The 18,431-nt window shown below is 49.2% G+C and overlaps 1 protein-coding gene across 2 annotated transcripts in view; it reads left to right on the top strand.

Moving 5' to 3' along the window:
* Positions 1–18,120: 18,120 nt before the first annotated feature.
* The window catches only part of CIMIP4 (ciliary microtubule inner protein 4), a 74,666-nt gene continuing 74,355 nt past the window's right edge, over positions 18,121–18,431 (top strand). For both annotated transcript variants that reach the window (XM_069231351.1, XM_069231352.1), the window contains exon 1: positions 18,121–18,243. The gene's annotated coding sequence lies outside the window, so the exon portion shown is untranslated. The remainder of the gene's footprint in view (positions 18,244–18,431) is intronic.

The raw sequence follows: 18,431 nt of genomic DNA, 5'->3' as shown, positions 1-18,431 counted from the left end.
GTGTTTGTGGCAGTGTTGTTTTGTTTTGGAGAAGGGCGAGCAGTATATTTTGAGCTTGTAGCAGGTGTGTTACTTGTGATAACTGCATGAGGGTCACAATAGTCCTGTTTTTCTATATAGTGTTCCTCTTTCAGCAGGCTTAGGAGGCATTTTGTTGGATCCTTGTGTGTTGGTGGTGAACTTGGTAGCTGAGAGTGACGTGATGAGTGTAGTTCTTTTTGTATAGTAGCCTTATTGTGTAATAGACAAGGGGAAACAAAGTTGTCAAGAGTGGCATGTTGTTTATTTTGTTTGCGTCTGTTTACTGTGGAAGGAGTATGGGTTAGGGGTGGTGGAGGAGCATGTGGATCATAATGCAAGGCTCTAAACTGTGCAATGGATGAGAGGTGGGTGAATGAATGTTGCTGGGTTGCTTGTGGTAGATGTTTGTGAAGAGTGAGAAGTTATGAGTAAAGATTGGGCAGGGTTTGTATTATTTGTGTAGTCATGAGGGTGGGAGTGGGTGCGACGGAAAGTAGTATGAAAGTTTGTGTTATTTTGATGTGCTGATGTGTGTGGTATGTTTTGTTTTTGTGGAATAGTGACAGGAGATATTGATGTAGTGGTTTTCTGTGAAAGATTTATATGTGAGTTAGTGCTGGTGAGTGGTATGAGAATATTACGGGGGTGTTGATGTGTTTTGGAGAAGAGTGTATGAGGTGTGTTAGAGGAGATAGATGAGGGTTGAGGGTGTTTGTGGTAGTTTTGTTCACTGGAAGAGGTAACATGGGTGGTAGAGTAGAGTGTAAGGATTGTATGGTTGTGTGTAATTGGTGAAGAGGGTGAGGGTGTTTGTGGATGGTGTGTTGGAAGGCTTGGTTTAGGTATTGCATTGATAAAAGGGGGTCTGGCAGGAGCAAATAGAGGATAGTGCTGTTGGTTTATATGAACAGGGAATGTGTATCTAGATGGCTGAAAGTAATGTACAATGTGGTTTTGTGTTGTGTGGGTGATGATAGGACGTGTTAGTGGCAATGGACAGAGTAGTGTTTGGGTGAGAATGAAGGTGTCTTACCATTGTAGTTGGGGTGGATATGTGTATAGGTGTGGTATGTGGGGCTGTAGGAAAGTACCATCATGCCTGGCATGTTACCCCCATTTTCACTGTATGAATGTTTGTTTTTGCCCTTGTGTCACTGGGATCCTGCTAGGCAGGACCCCAGTGCTCATAGTGTATGCCCTGTATGTGTTCCCTGTGTGGTGCCTAACTGTATCACTGAGGCTCTGCTAACCAGAACCTCAGTGTTTATGCTCTCTCTGCTTTCTAAATTTGTCACTGCAGGCTAGTGACTACATTTACCAATTCTCATTGGCACACTGGTACACCCATATAATCCCCTTGTATATGGTACTTAGGTACCCAGGGTATTGGGGTTCCAGGAGATCCCTATGGGCTGCAGCATTTCTTTTGCCACCCATAGGGAGCTCAGACAATTCTTACACAAGCCTGCCACTGCAGCCTGAGTGAAATAACGTCCACGTTATTTCACAGCCATTTTTCACTGCACATAAGTAACTTACAAGTCACCTATATGTCTAACCCTCACTTGGTGAAGGTTGGGTGCCAAGTTACTTAGTGTGTGGGCACCCTGGCACTAGCCAAGGTGCCCCCACATCCTTCAGGGCAAATTACCCAGACTTTGTGAGTGCGGGGACACCATTACATGCGTGCACTATACATAGGTCACTACCTATGTATAGCGTCACAATGGTAACTCCGAACATGGCCATGTAACATGTCTAAGATCATGGAATTATCACCCCAATACCATTCTGGTATTGGGGTGATAATTCCATGATCCCCCCCGGTATCTAGCACAGAACCCGGGTACTGCCAAACTACCTTTCTGGGGTTTCCACTGCAGCTGCTGCTGCTGCCAACCCGTCAGACAGGATTCTGCCCTCCTGGGGTCTGGGCAGCCCCGGCCCAGGAGGGCAAAACAAAGGATTTCCTCTGAGAGAGGGTGTAACACCCTCTCCCTTTGGAAATAGGTGTGAAGGGCTGGGGAGGAGTAGCCTCCCCCAGCCTCTGGAAATGCTTTGATGGGCACAGATGGTGTCCATCTCTGCATAAGCCAGTCTACACCGGTTCTGGGATCCCCCAGCCCTGCTCTGGCATGAAACTGGACAAAGGAAAGGGGAGTGACCACTCCCCTGACCAGTACCTCCCAGGGGAGGTGCCCAGAGCTCCTCCAGTGTGTCCCAGACCTCTGTCATCTTGGATTCAGAGGTGTTGGGGGCACACTGGACTACTCTGAGTGGCCAGTGCCAGCAGGTGACGTCAGAGGCCCCCTCTGATAGGCTCTTACCTCTCTTGGTAGCCAAACCTCCTTTCTTGGTAGCCAAACCTCCTTTTCTGGCTATTTAGGGTCTCTCCTCTGGGGTATTCTTCAGATAACAAATGCAAGAGCTCACCAGAGTTTCTCTGCACTTCCCTCTTCGACTTCTGCCAAGGATCGACCGCTGATTGCTCCAGGACGCTGCATAACTGCAACAAAGTAGCAAGACGAATACCAGCAACATTGTAGCGCCTAATACTGCCGGCTTTCTCCACTGCTTCCTGGTGGTGCATGCTCTGAGGGCTGTCTGCCTTCACCCTGCACTGGAAATCCCAAAGAAATCTCCCGTGGGTTGACGGAGTCTTCCCCCTGCTAAAACAGGCACCAAACTTCTGCATCACCAGTCCTCTGGGTCCCCTCTCATCTCGACGAGCCTGGTCCCTGGAACACAGGAGCTAGAAGCAAGTGACCCCCACAGTCCAGTGATCCTTCAGTCCAAGTTTGGTGGAGGTAAGTCCTTGCCTCCCCATGCTAGACTGCAAACCTGTGAAATTGATTTGCACCTGCTCCGGCTTCTGCGCACTTCTCCAAGGATTCCTTTGTGCACAGCCTAGCCTGGGTTCCCAGCACTCCGTCCTGCAGTGCTCAACCCTCTGAGTTGGACTCCGACGTCGTGGGATCATCCTTTGTGACTATGAGTCGACCACTGTCCTCAGGTCTTCCAAGTGCCTGCTTCAGTACTTCTGCGGGTGCTGCCAGCTTCTGTGAGGGCTCTCTGAGTTGCTGAGCGCCCCCCCTGTCTCCTCCTCCAAGGGGCGACGTCCTGGTCCTTCCTGGTCCCCAGCAGCACCCAAAAACCTCTACTGCGACCCTTGCAGCTAGCAAGGCTTGTTTGCAGTATTTCTGCATGGAAACACTTCTGCAACATCCAGCACGCCGTGGGACATCTTCCATCCAAAGGAGAAGTTCCTAGCCCTTTTCGTTGTTGCAGAATCTTTGGCTTCTTCCACCCAGAGGCAGCATCTTTGCACCTTCATCCGGGGTTTCCTGGGCTCCTGCCCCCCCGGACACTATCGCGACTCTTGGACTTGGTCCCCTTGCCTTGCAGGTCCTCAGGTCCAGGAATCCGTCTTCAGTGCTTTGCTGGTGTATGTGGTTCTTGCAGAATCCCCCTATCACGACTATTGTGTCCATCTGGGGTAGTAGGGGAACTTTACTCCTACTTTTCAGGGTCTTGGGGTGGGGTATCTTGGACACCCTGACTGTTTTCTTACAGTCCCAGCGACCCTCTACAAGCTCCCATAGGTCTGAGGTCCATTCGTGATTCGCATTCCACTTTTGGAGTATATGGTTTGTCTTGCCCCTAGACCTATGTTCACCTATTGCATCCTATTGTGATTCTACATTGTTTGCACTACTTTTCTTACTGTTACTTACCTGTTTTGGGTTTGTGTACACATAACTTGTGTATATTACTTACCTTCTAACTGAGGGTACTCACTGAGATACTTGTGGCATATTGTCATAAAAATAAAGTACCTTTATTTTTTGTAACTCTGAGTATTGTGTTTTCTTATGATATTGTGCTATATGATATAAGTGGTATAGTAGGAGCTTTGCATGTTTCCTAGTTCATCCTAAGCTGCTTTGCCATAGCTACCTTCTATCAGCCTAAGCTGCTAGAAACACCTCTATTCTACTAATAAGGGATAACTGGACCTGGCACAGGGTGTAAGTACCACAAGGTACCCATTATAAGCCAGGCCAGCCTCCTACATTGGTGGTGCAGCGGTGGGATAAGTACTTGCAACTGCTTTACCACTTTGTCATTTGGTACTTTTCATAAGAGAATCATATACCAAATAGTTCAGTATATGTACACTTAACCAAAAAAGTTTACTTTTCTAGTTTAAAACTTTTAACAAAGTTTCTGAAAAGTTTTGAAAATTTCTAAAAGTTTTCCCAAAGTTTGAAAAAGTTTTTTCTCTGTGCTTTCTAAAGTTCTAAAACTTTTTCTCTCACTATCCTTAAACCTATACTATCATGTCTGTTGTAGAGCCCACTCCCAAAACTGTTAATGCAACATATGAGAGTTTGAACTATAAAGGTTTGAGGGGTCTCTGCCTGGATAGAGGTTTGAGTATAGGTAAGAATCCTACAAAAGAGTTTCTCTTTAACATGCTCATTGTAGATGACCAGAACCAGTCTGGTCCATCTCAGGAGATGTTAGAAAATGGGGAAGCTTCCCAGTCAGACTCAGAGGAGTTCCATGAGGAAGCTGGGGAGGGTTCTTACAAAGTCCTGCCCCCTAGCAGGGCACATAGTGACACTGGTAGTGTTACAGGGTCCCACACCAGTAGTGCATCTTTCACCCCTAGAGGCCAGGTTACTAGGGTCCAGACAGTTAGGGACAGGTCTCCCTCTGAAACTTCCCACATTTCCTCTGTGTCTAAACATTCCCAACCCACCCACCCTGAGGATAACTTGTTAGAAAGGGAACTCAAAAGGTTGAGGGTAGAAGAGACCAGACTGAAGCTTAAAACAGCAGCAGCTGGCCTTGGATAGGGAATCCCTAGACATAGAGAAGGAAAGACAGAGGTTGGGGTTAGTTCCCCATGGTGGCAGCAGCAGTATTTCTGATAGCAATCCTGTTAAAGAGCAAGATTCCAGGAATCTGCACAAGATAGTACCCCCTTACAAGGAGAGGGATGACATTAATAAATGGTTTGCTGCACTTGAGAGGGCCTGTATGGTACAGTTGGTCCCTCAAAGGCAGTGGGCTGCTATTTTGTGGCTATCTTTCACTGGATAGGGTCGGGATAGGCTCCTTACTGTCAGTGAAAGTGATGCCAATAATTACATAGTTTTGAAAGATGCACTCTTGGATGGATTTGGCTTAACCACTGAACAATACAGGATTAATTCAGAGACACCAGAAAAGAGTCTTCTCAAGACTGGACAGATTTTGTGGACTGGTCAGTGCCTTGGAAGGGTGGTTGCATGGCAGTAAAGTTTCTGACTATGAAAGCCTGTTTAATCTTATTCTGAGATAACATATTCTTAACAATTGTGTGTCCGACTTGTTGCACCAGTACCCAGTGGACTCTGATGTGACCTCTCCCCAAGAATTGGAAAAGAAGGCACACAAATGGGTCAGAACAAGGGTGAACAGAAATGTTCATATAGGGGGTGACAAGGATGGCAAGAAGAAGGAGGGTAAGTCTTCTGAGAAGGGTGGGGATAAAAGTAAACATTCTCAGTCTTCATCAGGCCCACAAAAATCCTCTGGGGGTGGTGGGTCCAAATCCTCTTCGAACAATAATCAGAAAAAGCCTTGGTGTTATTTGTGTAAAGTCAAAGGCCATTGGGCAAGTGATTCCACTTGTCCAAAGAAAAACACCAAACCTTCCACCACCACAACCCCTACTGCAAATTCTAGTGCCCCTAGTAATAGCAGTGGTGGTGGGAAATCTACTACTAATAGCCAATACAAGGGTGTAGCTGGGCTCACTATTAGCAATGTAGTTGGGGTTGGTCTTGTTAGGGAGACCACAGAGGCTGCTTTAGTCTCTGATGGTGGCATTGATTTTGTCACCTTGGTTGCCTGTCTCCTTAATATGGGTAAGTACAAGCAACTTCCCCTAATCAATGGTGTTGAGGTTGAGGCCTACAGGGACACAGGAGCCAGTGTAACTATGGTGATAGAAAAACTGGTCCACCCTGATCAACACCTACTTGGTCAGCAATACCAAGTGACAGAAGCTCATAACAACACTCTTAGCCAGCCCATGGCTGTTGTGAATCTCAAATGGGGAGGGTGGGTTACTAGTCCAAAGAAAGTTGTGGTAGCCACTGAATTACCTGTAGATTGCTTACTGGGCAATGATTTGGAAACATCAGCTTGGGCAGAAGTGGAGTTGGAGGCTTATGCATCAATGCTGGGCATTCATGTGCATATTTTTGCTTTGACAAGGGCTCAGGCCAAGAAGCAAAAAGGACAGGGAAACTTGGATCCTGGAACAATGGACCAAGTGCTCCCAAAAACTAGGGGTAGAAAGGGTAAATCCCAACCCACTATCCCTCCCTCTACAGATGATTCGCCTTTTGAGGAAGAGGAATCCTCTCCCTGTGCATAACCTACACCAGAGGAGCTGGCAGCAGACACTGCTGAGCTTTTGGGTGCAGGGGTGCCTGCCAGGGAAGAGCGGAGTGTGGCACGGAAACCCTGTCCCACATTAGAGGGTTTGAGACAGCACGCTGTCAAACAGCAGAATGGGGATGTCAGTGATAGCCATAGGGTGTACTGGGAAGACAACATCTTGTACACAGAGTCAAGGGACCCTAAACCTGGAGCTGCCAGGAGATTGGTCATTCCCTTGCAGTACAGAGAGTTTATTCTCACCCTGGCTCGTGACATTCCTTTGGCTAGGCATTTGGGCCAGGCGAAAACATGGGAAAGACTTGTCCCCTTGTTTCACTGGCCTCATATGTCAGAGGACACAAAAGAGTTTTGTCGCTCTTGTGTGACCTGCCAAGCCAGTGGCAAGACTGGTGGCACTCCAAAGGCCCCTCTAATTCAACTTCCAGTGGTTGGGGTGCCCTTTGAAAGGGTAGGGGTTGACATAGTTGCCCCCCTTGACCCTTCAACAGCTTCAGGCAATAGATTTATCTTGGTACTAGTGGACCATGCCACAAGATGTCCTGAAGCCATCCCCTCAAGGACCACTACAGCTCCTGCAGTGGCAAAGGCCCTCCTGGGAATCTTTTCCAGGGTGGGCTTTCCTAAGGAAGTGGTTTCAGACAGAGGTAGCAACTTCATGTCTGCATACCTAAAAGCAATGTGGAAGGAGTGTGGTGTGACTTACAAGTTCACAACTCCTTACCATCCACAAACAAATGGTCTGGTTGACAGGTTTAATAAAACTCTCAAAGGTATGATAATGGGACTCCCTGAAAAACTCAGAAGGAGATGGGATGTCCTGTTACCTTGCCTCCTTTTTGCTTACAGGGAGGTACCCCAAAAAGGAGTGGGCTTCAGCCTCTTTGAACTCCTCTTTGGGCACCCTGTAAGAGGTCCACTTGCTCTTGTGAAGGAGGGTTGGGAACAACCTTTAAAAGCTCCTAAACAGGACATAGTGGACTATGTACTTGGCATAAGATCCAGAATGGCTGAGTATATGAAAAAGGCCAGTAAAGACCTTCAGGCCAGCCAGGAACTGCAAAAGCAATGGCATGACCAGAAGGCTGTCCTGACTCAGTACCACCCAGGACAGAAGGTGTGGGTATTGGAACCTGTGGCCCCAAGAGCACTCCAGGACAAATGGAGTGGACCCCATCTCATTGTTGAAAAGAAGGGTGAGGTTACCTATTTGGTAGACCTAGGCACTGCCAGGAGTCCCCTTAGGGTGATTCAGGTCAATCGCCTAAAACCCTACTATGACAGGGCTGATCTCACCCTGCTCATGGCAACAAATGTGGGACAGGAAGAAGAGAGTGACCCTCTCCCTGATCTCTTCTCCATCACTGATGCTGATGGCTTAGTGGAGGGAGTAGTCTTAGTAGATTGTCTTACTGCAGAACAGAAAGACAACTGCATCAATCTCTTAAGTCAGTTTTTAGACCTATTTTCACTTGTACCAGGTACAACTTATGGTGTGAACATACAATTGATACTGGAGACAGCCTGCCTGTCAAAAGTAAAATTTATAGGCAGCCTGCCACGTCAGGGACTGCATTAAACAAAAGGTGCAGAAAATGTTGGACTTAGGGGTGATTGAACCCTCAGAAAGCCCCTGGGCTAGCCCAGTTGTGCTTATACCAAAACCTCACACCGAAGATGGAAAGAGGGAGATGAGGTTTTGTGTAGATTATAGAGGGCTCAATCAGGTAACCAAGACAGATGCTCACCCTATACCCAGGGCAGATTAGCTCATAGATACACTGGCTTCTGCCAAGTATCTAAGCATTTTTGATCTAACTGCAGGGTATTGGCAGATTAGACTATCGGAAGATGCTAAACCCAAGACTGCATTTGCTACCATTGGAGGGCACTACCAATTCACAGTAATGCTCTTTGGTTTGAAAAATGCACCTGCCACTCTTCAGAGGTTAGTGAACACAGTCCTGCAAGGGTTAGAAGCTTTCAGTGCAGCATATCTTGATGATATTGCTGTCTTTAGCTCAACCTGGGATGATCACCTGGTCCACCTATGGAAAGTTTTGAAGGCCCTGCCAAAGGCAGGCCTCACTATCAAGGCCTCAAAGTGCCAGATAGGGCAGGGGAAAGTGGTTTATCTGGGCCACCTGGTTTGTGGAGAACAGATTGCACCACTACAGGGGAAAATCCAAACTATCATGGATTGGGTTCCCCCTACAACTCAAACCCAGGTGAGAGCCTTTTTAGGCCTCACAGGGTATTATAGGAGATTCATAAAGAATTATGGCTCCATTGCAGCCCCTCTTAATGATCTCACTAGCAAGAAGATGCCTAAGAAGGTATTGTGGACAGCCAGCAGTCAGAAAGCTTTTGAGGAGCTCAAACAGGCCATGTGCTCTGCACCTGTCCTAAAAAGCCCTTGTTACTCCAAGAAATTCATTGTACAAACTGATGCATCTGAATTAGGGGTTTGGGCAGTACTATCACAACTGAATTCTGAGGGCCAGGATCAATCTGTTGCTTTTATCAGCAGGAGGTTGACCCCTAGAGAAAAGCGTTGGTCTGCCATAGAGAAGGAGGCCTTTGCTGTGGTCTGGGCACTGAAAGAGTTGAGGCCATACCTGTTTGGCACTCACTTTATTGTTCAAACAGACCACAAACCTCTACTTTGGCTAAAACAAATGAAAGGTGAAAACCCTAAATTGTTGAGGTGGTCCATGTCCCTACAGGGAATGGACTATACAGTGGAACATAGACCGGGGAGTACCCACTCCAATGCAGATGGACTCTCCAGATATTTCCACTTAGACAATGAAGACTCATCTGGGCAAGGTTATCCTTATTGTCCTTCGTTTTTGGGGGCGGGGGGTTGTGTAGGAAATTACCATCTTGCCTGGCATGATACCCCCATTTTCAATGTATGTATGTTTGTTTTTGCCCATGTGTCACTGGGATCCTGCTAGGCAGGACCCCAGTGCTCATAATGCTTGCCCTGTATGTGTTCCCTGTGTGGTGCCTAACTGTATCACTGAGGCTCTGCTAACCAGAACCTCAGTGTTTATGCTCTCTCTGCTTTCACAATTGTCACTGCAGGTTAGTGACCATCTTCACCAATTCTCATTGGCACACTGGAACACCCTTATAATTCCCTTGTATATGGTACCTAGGTACCCAGGGTGTTGGGGTTCCAGGAGATCCCTATGGGCTGCAGCATTTATTTTGCCACCCATAGGGAGCCCAGACAATTCTTACACATGACTGCCACTGCAGCCTGAGTGACATAACATCCACGTTATTTCACAGCCATTTTCACTGCACATAAGTAACTTATAAGCCACCTATATGTCTAACCCTCACTTGGTGAAGGTTAGGTGCCAAGTTACTTAGTGTGTGGGCACCCTGGCACTAGCTAAGGTGCCCACACATTGTTCAGGGCAAATTCCCCAGACTTTGTGAGTGCGGGGACACCATTACATGCGTGCACTACACATAGGTCACTACCTATGTGTAGCGTCACAATGGTAACTCTGAACATGGCCATGTAACATGTCTAAGATCATGGAATTGTCACCCCAATACCATTCTGGTATTGGGGGAACAATTCCATGATCCCCCAGGTCTCTAGAACAGAACCCGGGACTGCCAAACTGCCTTTCCGGGGTTTCCACTGCAGCAGCTGCTGCTGCCAACCCCTCAGACAAGTTTCTGCCCCGCTGGGGTCTGGGCAGCCAGTCCCAGGAAGGCAGAACAAATGATTCTCTTGACCCTCTCCCTTTGGAAATAGGTGTCAAGTGCTGGGGAGGAGTAGCCACCCCCAGCCTCTGGAAATGCTTTGATGGGCAACGAAGGCGCCCATCTCTGCATAAACCAGTCTACACCAGTTCAGGGATCCCCCAGCCCTGCTCTGATGCAAAACTGGACAAAGGAAAGGGGAGTGACCACTCCACTGACCAGTACCTCCCAGCGGAGGTGCCCAGAGCTCCTCCAGTGTGTCCCAGACCTCTGCCATCTTGGATTCAGAGGTATTGGGGCACAATGGACTGCTCTGAGTGGCCAGTGCCAGCAGGTGACGTCAGAGACCCCTCCCGATAGGTGCTTACCTCTTTCAGTAGCCAAGCCTCCTTTCTTAGTAGCCAAACCTCCTTTTCTGGCTATTTAGGGTCTCTCCTGTGGGCTTCTCTTCAGATAACGAATGCACTTCCCTCTTCGACTTCTGCCAAGGATCGATCGCTGACTGCTCCACGACGCCTGCAAAACCGCAACAAAGTAGCAAGAAGACTACCAGCAACATTGTAACGCCTCATCCTGCCGGCTTTCTTGACTGTTTCCTGGTGGTGCATGCTCTGAGCGCTGTCTGCCTTCACCCTGCACTGGAAGCCAAGAAGAAATCTCCTGTGGGCCGACGGAATCTTCCCCCTGCCAACGCAGGCACCAGACTTCTGCATCACCGGTCCTCTGGGTCCCCTCTCATCCTGACGAGCTTGGTCCCTGGAACACAGGAGATGGGTCCAAGTGTCTCCCACAGACCAGTGGCCCTTCTGTCCAAATTTGGTGGAGGGAAGTCCTTGCCTCCCCACGCCAGACAGCAAACCTGTGTACTGCGTGACTTGCAGCTGCTCCGGCTTCTGTGCACTTTTCCAAGGATTCCTTTGTGCACAGCATAGCCTGAGTCCCCAGCACTCTGTCCTGCATTGCCCAACTCGCTGAGTTGAAATCCGATGTTGTGGGACCCTCCTTTTGTGACCCTGAGTTCACAGATCTTCTAAGTGCCAGTTCCGGTACTTCTGCGGGTGCTGCCTGCTTCTGCGTAGGCTCTCTGAGTTGAAATCCGATGTTGTGGGACCCTCCTTTTGTGACCCTGAGTTCACAGATCTTCTAAGTGCCAGTTCCGGTACTTCTGCGGGTGCTGCCTGCTTCTGCGTAGGCTCTCTGAGTTGCTGAGCGCCCCTTCTGTCTCCTCCTCCAAGGGGTGACATCCTGGTTCTTCCTGGTCCCCGCAGCACCCAAAATCCTCAACCGTGACTCTTGCAGCTAGCAAGGCTAGTTTGCAGTATTTCTGCCTGGAAACACTTCTGCAACCTCCAGCACACCGTGGGACATCTTCCATCCAAAGGAGAAGTTCCTAGCTCTCTTCGTTGTTGGCGAATCTTCGGCTTCTTCCACCCAGAGGCAGCCCTTTTGCACCTTCATCCAGGGTTTTGTGGGTTCCTGCCCCCCTTGGACACTTGCGTAACTCTTGAACTTGGTCCCTTTCCTTTACAGGTCCTCAGGTCCAGGAATCCGTCTTCAGTGTTTTGCTGGTGCTTGTGGTTCTTGCAAAATCCCCTATCACGACTATTCTGTCTTTCTGGGGTAGTAGGGTACCTTTACTCCTACTTTTCAGGGTCTTGAGGTGGGGTATCTTAGACACCCTGACTGTTTTCTTACAGTCCCAGCGACCCTCTACAATCTCCCATAGGTCTGGGGTCCATTTGTGATTTGCATTCCACTTTTGGAGTATATGGTTTGTGTTGCCCGTAGGCCTATTTCTCCCTATTGCATTCTATTGTGATCCTACATTGTTTACATTACTTTTCTTACTGTTACTTACCTGCTTTGGGTTTGTGTACATATAATTTATGTATATTACTTACCTCCTAAGTGAGGGTATCCTCTGAGATACTTTTGGCATATTGTCACTAAAATAATGTACCTTTATTTTTAGTAACTGTGAGTATTGTGTTTTCTTATATTGTGCTATATGATATAAGTGGTATAGTAGGAGCTTTGCATGTCTCCTAGTTCAGCCTATGCTGCTTTGCCATAGCTACCTTCTATCAGCCTAAGCTGCTAGAAACACCTCTATTCTACTAATAAGGGATAACTGGACCTGGCAACAGGTGTAAGTACCACAAGGTGCCCACTATAAGCCAGGCCAGCCTCCTACACTGTCTTGGTTAGATTATTGCAGTGTCTTTTATCTAGGCTCCAGTAGGTCAATAAGTCAGTTGTAGGAAGACTCCATCTGGCTCAAAACGTAGTGGCTAGGCTGCTCTTTTTCCTTTCGAAATTCTGCTCTGTCTCTCGTCTTCTTCGAAAATTGCACTAGCTCCTAGTGGAAAAGTGTATTAATTTCAAAAGTTTGTGTTTCCAATGAGATATGTATTCCCAGAAGGCCTTTGTTCTGTCTAATTTTCTATCACGATATCAACCTACCTACCTGCTGCTTTCACTCAGCCATCCTTAGTTTGGCCTCAGTCCACCGTTTCAGGAGAGTCAGAGCTGGTGGGTTCTCCTTTCGCGCCAAGACCCCTGTCCTGTAGAATTTGTTGCCCCTTTCTATCAGAAATAATGAGAACCATCTGCACTTTAGAAAATCTCCGAAGATATGTTTTTTCCATCACAGGCACAGGGGCTGCCATGCATGCCAGTTCACGCTATTTACTAGGAATATATCAAATCGTACGTCAAACATCTTGTTTTTGTTTTGTTTCATATTCATAAAATATCCCTCATTTCAATGCTAATTACTGGGGAATTAATTTCCTAATGAGGCTTTGAATGACAGGTCTTCAGCAGGTAAGAAGCACATGCACAAGCTAGCCACTTCGTGTGGTTGCGGTGCGCATGAAGCATGCACGTGCCACGAAAGTTAAAACTGCTGCGACCATCTAGGTATGTGCCTATTCTGTGTATTGGAATGTGTAGAGTCCAGCTGGACTCATTCTAGTGTTTCTGCCAGCCACTCTGCTGAGGGCTGGTCTTGCTTGTGTAGCCTACACCCACCCAACACAGGCGTCACCAGTCAGGTGACCCTGCCAATAAAAGGGGCCGGGCGCACGTGCCTGAGGCCAGTTTATTACCACCCTACCACCGTGTCTGCGTCCCTTTACTTACCAGCATGAGGGCCCCACATTGCAATGGCGACGAGTGGGATCTGCAACCCCACGTGGTTGCAGACATGAACCTAATCGGTGGAGGAAAGAGGAGAAGTGAGGCGTCGCAGCCCCAGTCCCACTGGAGTAAAAGAAGGGGGTGAGTGCTGCTGATCAGCGCGTCCCGCAGCACTGCAAAAACGGCTGCGGGCGACGAAAATAAAGCGCTAGGAAGTGCACAGATTTGATTTCCCCCAGCCCGAGGAAAAATGCACTAAGCCCCCCCGCAAGAGTCTGATCCAGTGCGGCCCGCAGCGTGAGAGAAAGCTGCTGGGTCCGCGCAGTACGTGTGAGAAATGGCGCTGTCGCGCGCCGTGAGAAAACAAAAGAAAATAAAGAACTGTGGCCAGGGCCGGTACGGTAGCTTCCAAGAATATAAACGCGGTCCGCAGCGTGTCCCATGCCGCTGCGGCCGCGCGCGCAGAAAAAAAAATATGGTGCGATCGAGCACCAAGAATGAAGACAATGACCGGGGGCCGTTTCCCCTTGTCATTTTGAAGTGGCGCTGTCGCGCGCCATGCGCCGTAAGAAGAAGTGCCCAATTGTGCCGGGCGGTCGCCCCCTTGTCACTTTTAAAGAATGGTGCACTCGCGCACCAAAGAAGAAAATATGCCCAGGGCCGCCCCCCCTCTTCCCTGCAGGAGTGTAATGGTGCTCAGAGGCACCAGGGAAAAGACACGCCCGGCAGCGCAAGTGAAGCTCCCGCGCCGGAGAGCAAATGGTGCTGTTTGCGCACAGAACAAGATGTGCCCAGGGCTGCCCCCACCCCAAAAATGCCAGAAAAACGGCCCGCAGCACAAAGCACGGCTGCTGCGGCCGCAACGAGGGATCCGTGACGGTGCTGGCATGCACCACCAAAGGAAAGCAAATTGCCCAGGGCCGCTCCCCCACCTCCAAGCGAACAACGAAGAGGAGAGGTGCTCACACGCACCTACAAGAAAGGAAAAGCAGTGCCCGGAGCCCCCACCCACCTCACTGAAGTCCTGCCATCTGCATGCCTCTTCAAACGACGCTGTGCAGTTTAAAAAAATAAAAATAAAAAATTGGACAGAAAGGAAAAAAAAAGAGGAAGAGAAAAGGGAGAGAAGTGAGAAAATAAATAAAATTTAACTTACCTGCAGCCCCCACCAGCATGACGAGGTCCTCCCAGCAGCACGCCCTCCTCACCGGCCGGCATCTGTTGAAACAAACGAGCCGGTAACAGGAAAGACTGTCTTTCAAGCTAGAAAACAAAGTGCACTACTGGCATCCAGTGGCCAGAGTTGGTATTGCACCCTATTTCTGTTTTAAAGGGAAAACAAGCTTGGATGAAGGCAAGTTTACAGCAGCACCTTCAGAAAGTGACTGCTCCAAACCAAGAGTGCGCCTGTGGACAGAAACGGCGCAGAAGACGGAAACGGCGAGGAAGAAGGAAGCGACGCAGGCGACGCTGGAAAAGGAAAGAAGAAGACTGCAGCTGTCCCAGCGAAGCTGCAACAGTGAGAAACGGACGCAAGTGCCACGTGAGGTACGAAGAGAGCGCGCATGGTCTGCGCAGCCTCTGGCGGCCATCCGCCGCCATCGACGAGAGAACGCCACATGCCCCAGCAGTGATGGACATCACCGCAGGACAAGAAAGGGACATGCCAGGCGTTGCCACAGGACGCCCAGAAAAAAAAGAGACTGACACATGCGCAGCGAGCACAGAGAGCTGCGCCCGAGAATGTGACGACATGGGTAAAGTCCGTGAAGATGGAGAGAGTACCCGAGAGCGTGACGTAACGCACGGGAAAAGAGGCCATGTCAGCTGGCCGCACAGCAATGGAAGATGGCCACTGTTGGCCCATCAGTGAGCAGGTCATCTGAACTGACCGACCCTGCCAGAGCAGATGGCAGGAGTGAGCGCCGTAACAGCGCAGCCTTGAGGAGCAAGAGCGGAGCCCTCGAGTGAAGAGAAGTAGGAAGAGAGCGGGGACCCTCCTGCCAGAGAGAGGTCCACCAAGAGGATCCGGGAACGGACCAGACCGGGAGAGGTCTGCTTGAAGAGCAGATCATGTCCTACCCGCAGGACTCAGCCTGTGAGAGGCTGCGAATGAGCAAGATGCACCAGAGGAGGTGCAGTGATAGGTCCATGTGACGCAGCATGCGACCTGTGGCACAACGCCACATCGAGGACGAAGAGGAAGATGTACCAGTGGAGGTGCAGCGCAAGGTCCATGTGCCGCAACATGTGACCTGTGGCACGACGCCACACCAAGGAGAAGAGAGAGTGGCACGATGCCAACAAGAAATGAGGAGAGGAGTGTGACAGACCGGTCACACCACAGATCAACTCCATCGCAGGTGTGAAAGTGGAAGGAAGTAGAGTGACACAACTGAGGACTCGTGCGAGCAGATGAGGAGGTACCCATCAGTACAAGACAGTCACCGGGGTGAGCAGACGTCACTGAAGACAGCGATGCGGGTGGTCCCCCACGCTTCCCAGTACGACCGACCTGTCACCTGTCACCGGCTGCTTGGCTGTGATGGCATCCCTGACGCCGGCTGCACAGGCCACACAAGACCCGCCGTGGCCCCTATGTCCATCAAGTGGTCCTTCCGCTGACGAAGCCGCCGCCACCTGTTTTGATCTGCAAAAGGATGAAAAAAAAACATCATCATCATGATGAGGTGCATCGCCCAATCATCGAAGGAGGAGCACAGCACCACCTGAGTGGAGACAGTCAGCAACAAGAACCGATGCTGACAAGGCATGTCTGGCAACGTAGAAACTTATCACCTGAACACTTGCCATGAGCTCCGTGAACCAGACGCCTGCCGGTGAGAGCAGACCAGATCATTTGGACCATCCACCCTTGGGGTTGCACAAGACTAGGACGTGGCCCTGTTGGGAGTTCAGAGAGACTCCTTTGGCGTGGCCGATGTTGGCCCACGCAGTCCCGCCGCAATCCAGGGACAAGGGCCTCCAACAAATTCCTGTGAGAGCGGTATATCGCTGAGAGAGAATGCATCTGAGACAGCTCCACGTCAGGCATCCGGAAGCACGGAGGTCTCATATCAAGAGACTGGTCACCTGAAGACTTTGCACTATGGCCAGAGCACCTGAATCCGGATGGCTCGAGCAAGCGGACCCTGCATCAACAACCCTTGTGGCTCCATGCGAGACTAGGATGTGGTCCTGTAGGCTGTTCCTCTGAGACGTCTTTGCTGGGCCTGAGATAGGCAAGCACAGTCCACACAGTCCCGTGGAAGCCCGTGAAAGGGCCTCGAGGAGACTCCTGCTTGATGGAGATCTGGCACGAGAGGTCAGACTGCCGCTTCTCTGCCGCTGGACTCCCAGGTGCCCCAGGCCGTCACGTCATCTGCAGTCTTAGGAGGTAGACAATCTCCAGAGTCAGAATGCCATCCAGAACTGTGTACATTGGACTCCCCACTGCTCCAGATGCACCAGCATCAGAAACTGTAAATAGACTTTGACCACATGAGCCCAGGCAGGACCGGATCGACTATATCCAGTGAACTGTGAGGTCGTGGACAAGCAACTGAAGTATCTGGACTTCATCCACACCGTGTTCGTGCCCAGCTGTACCTGGTTAAATTATGGACTCCTGCGGAGGTGTCCGGATGCTCCCAGCTGCACCATGTCCACTGCAATTCTGCAGTCTGCCTTTTCGAGGCCGAGAGACAGATTGTGGTGCTTTGTTATTGTTTCTTTTACAGGTTGGACTTTTGTTTGGTTCCTCAATAAAGTTTGGGAGGGATGTAGAGTCCAGCTGGACTCATTCTAGTGTTTCTGCCAGCCACTCTGCTGAGGGCTGGTCTTGCTTGTGTAGCCTACACCCACCCAACACAGGCGTCACCAGTCAGGTGACCCTGCCAATAAAAGGGGCCGGGCGCACGTGCCTGAGGCCAGTTTATTACCACCCTACCACCGTGTCTGCGTCCCTTTACTTACCAGCATGAGGGCCTAGGGCCCCACATTACAGAATGAAGCCTGCATTGTTGAGGCCATGCAACATGAGTTATTTTGGTCTTCTGAAGCTTGGGATAATCGTTTCACTACAGAAAAGCCAAAACTATTTACTTTGTCAGTGCTTGTTATGGTTGTCAACCTAGCCTTATGTCTAAGTTCTATTGGGCTCTGGTGTGTTTAGTTTATCGAAAACGTTTTTGTATAAATGAGAAAAACAGTAACACCACATATGAGAAAAGGAAATCTGTCCCTGACTGTTTATTGCACTGAAGTTGTCTAACGGTAAGCGTTCAAACAGCTGCGGTTAGATAGGGTTCCCATCTTTCTCAGAAAAAAATACCTGCCGTTTTAGGATTTTGGGGTTCCGGACAAGGTCGACAAGAGCTGATAACCGAAAAACAGGTTGTGTAAATTCCTATTTTTTAACACCCCATAAATGCTTCTATTTGCTTTAAAACATTTAGGGGTCGTCTAGATTTTGTGTGTTTTCCTCCTGCATGTCTTTGCTATAGGTTAATGTTTCTATAGGGAAAATACGTGATTCTATTATTTAGCTATGTTTTTATCTGTCAGCATGATAACACCAGCCAAGCCCATCCTATACAGCACGATACTCGTCCAATTTGGGTTAATGCAGGAAGACGGGAGTTAACTTTCTGTTGCGAACCGTGCAGCTGGCGCCTCCTTGTGATAGTTTTCCGCGCTGCACCCTGCAACAATAAGGTTTGCTCCCAGGAAAGGCCCTGGGGCCCTGGGATACGACAAACAGAAAAAAGGGGAGGGACTTAGAGGTCGTAAAAAGAACTGCAGCTCACGGAACTGGATGTTGTTGAAGACAGGTGCCCACCTTATTAACTACAGTGCCAGAGCAAAGCTTTGGACCGAACTTCGCAATGATCTGAGGTTAGAAAATAACCTTACAAACTTTAAGCGTAAATTCAGGCAACTTTAACATCATCTGTGAACATTGCTTCACTCTTTCATTTAGCTTAGTCTGTGCTTTTCTTTACGGTGAATTCCCTTTCTTACTGTAAATAATGCTAATCTTCTTATAATTATGTCAGTTCTTTTAGCTATCCTTGCATTCTCTG

The sequence above is a fragment of the Pleurodeles waltl genome, chromosome 4_2 (genome assembly GCF_031143425.1).
Source record: "Pleurodeles waltl isolate 20211129_DDA chromosome 4_2, aPleWal1.hap1.20221129, whole genome shotgun sequence".
Lineage (NCBI taxonomy): Eukaryota > Metazoa > Chordata > Amphibia > Caudata > Salamandridae > Pleurodeles > Pleurodeles waltl.
Note: the sequence above shows the minus strand (reverse complement) of the source record. Positions and strands in the feature narration are given on the sequence as shown.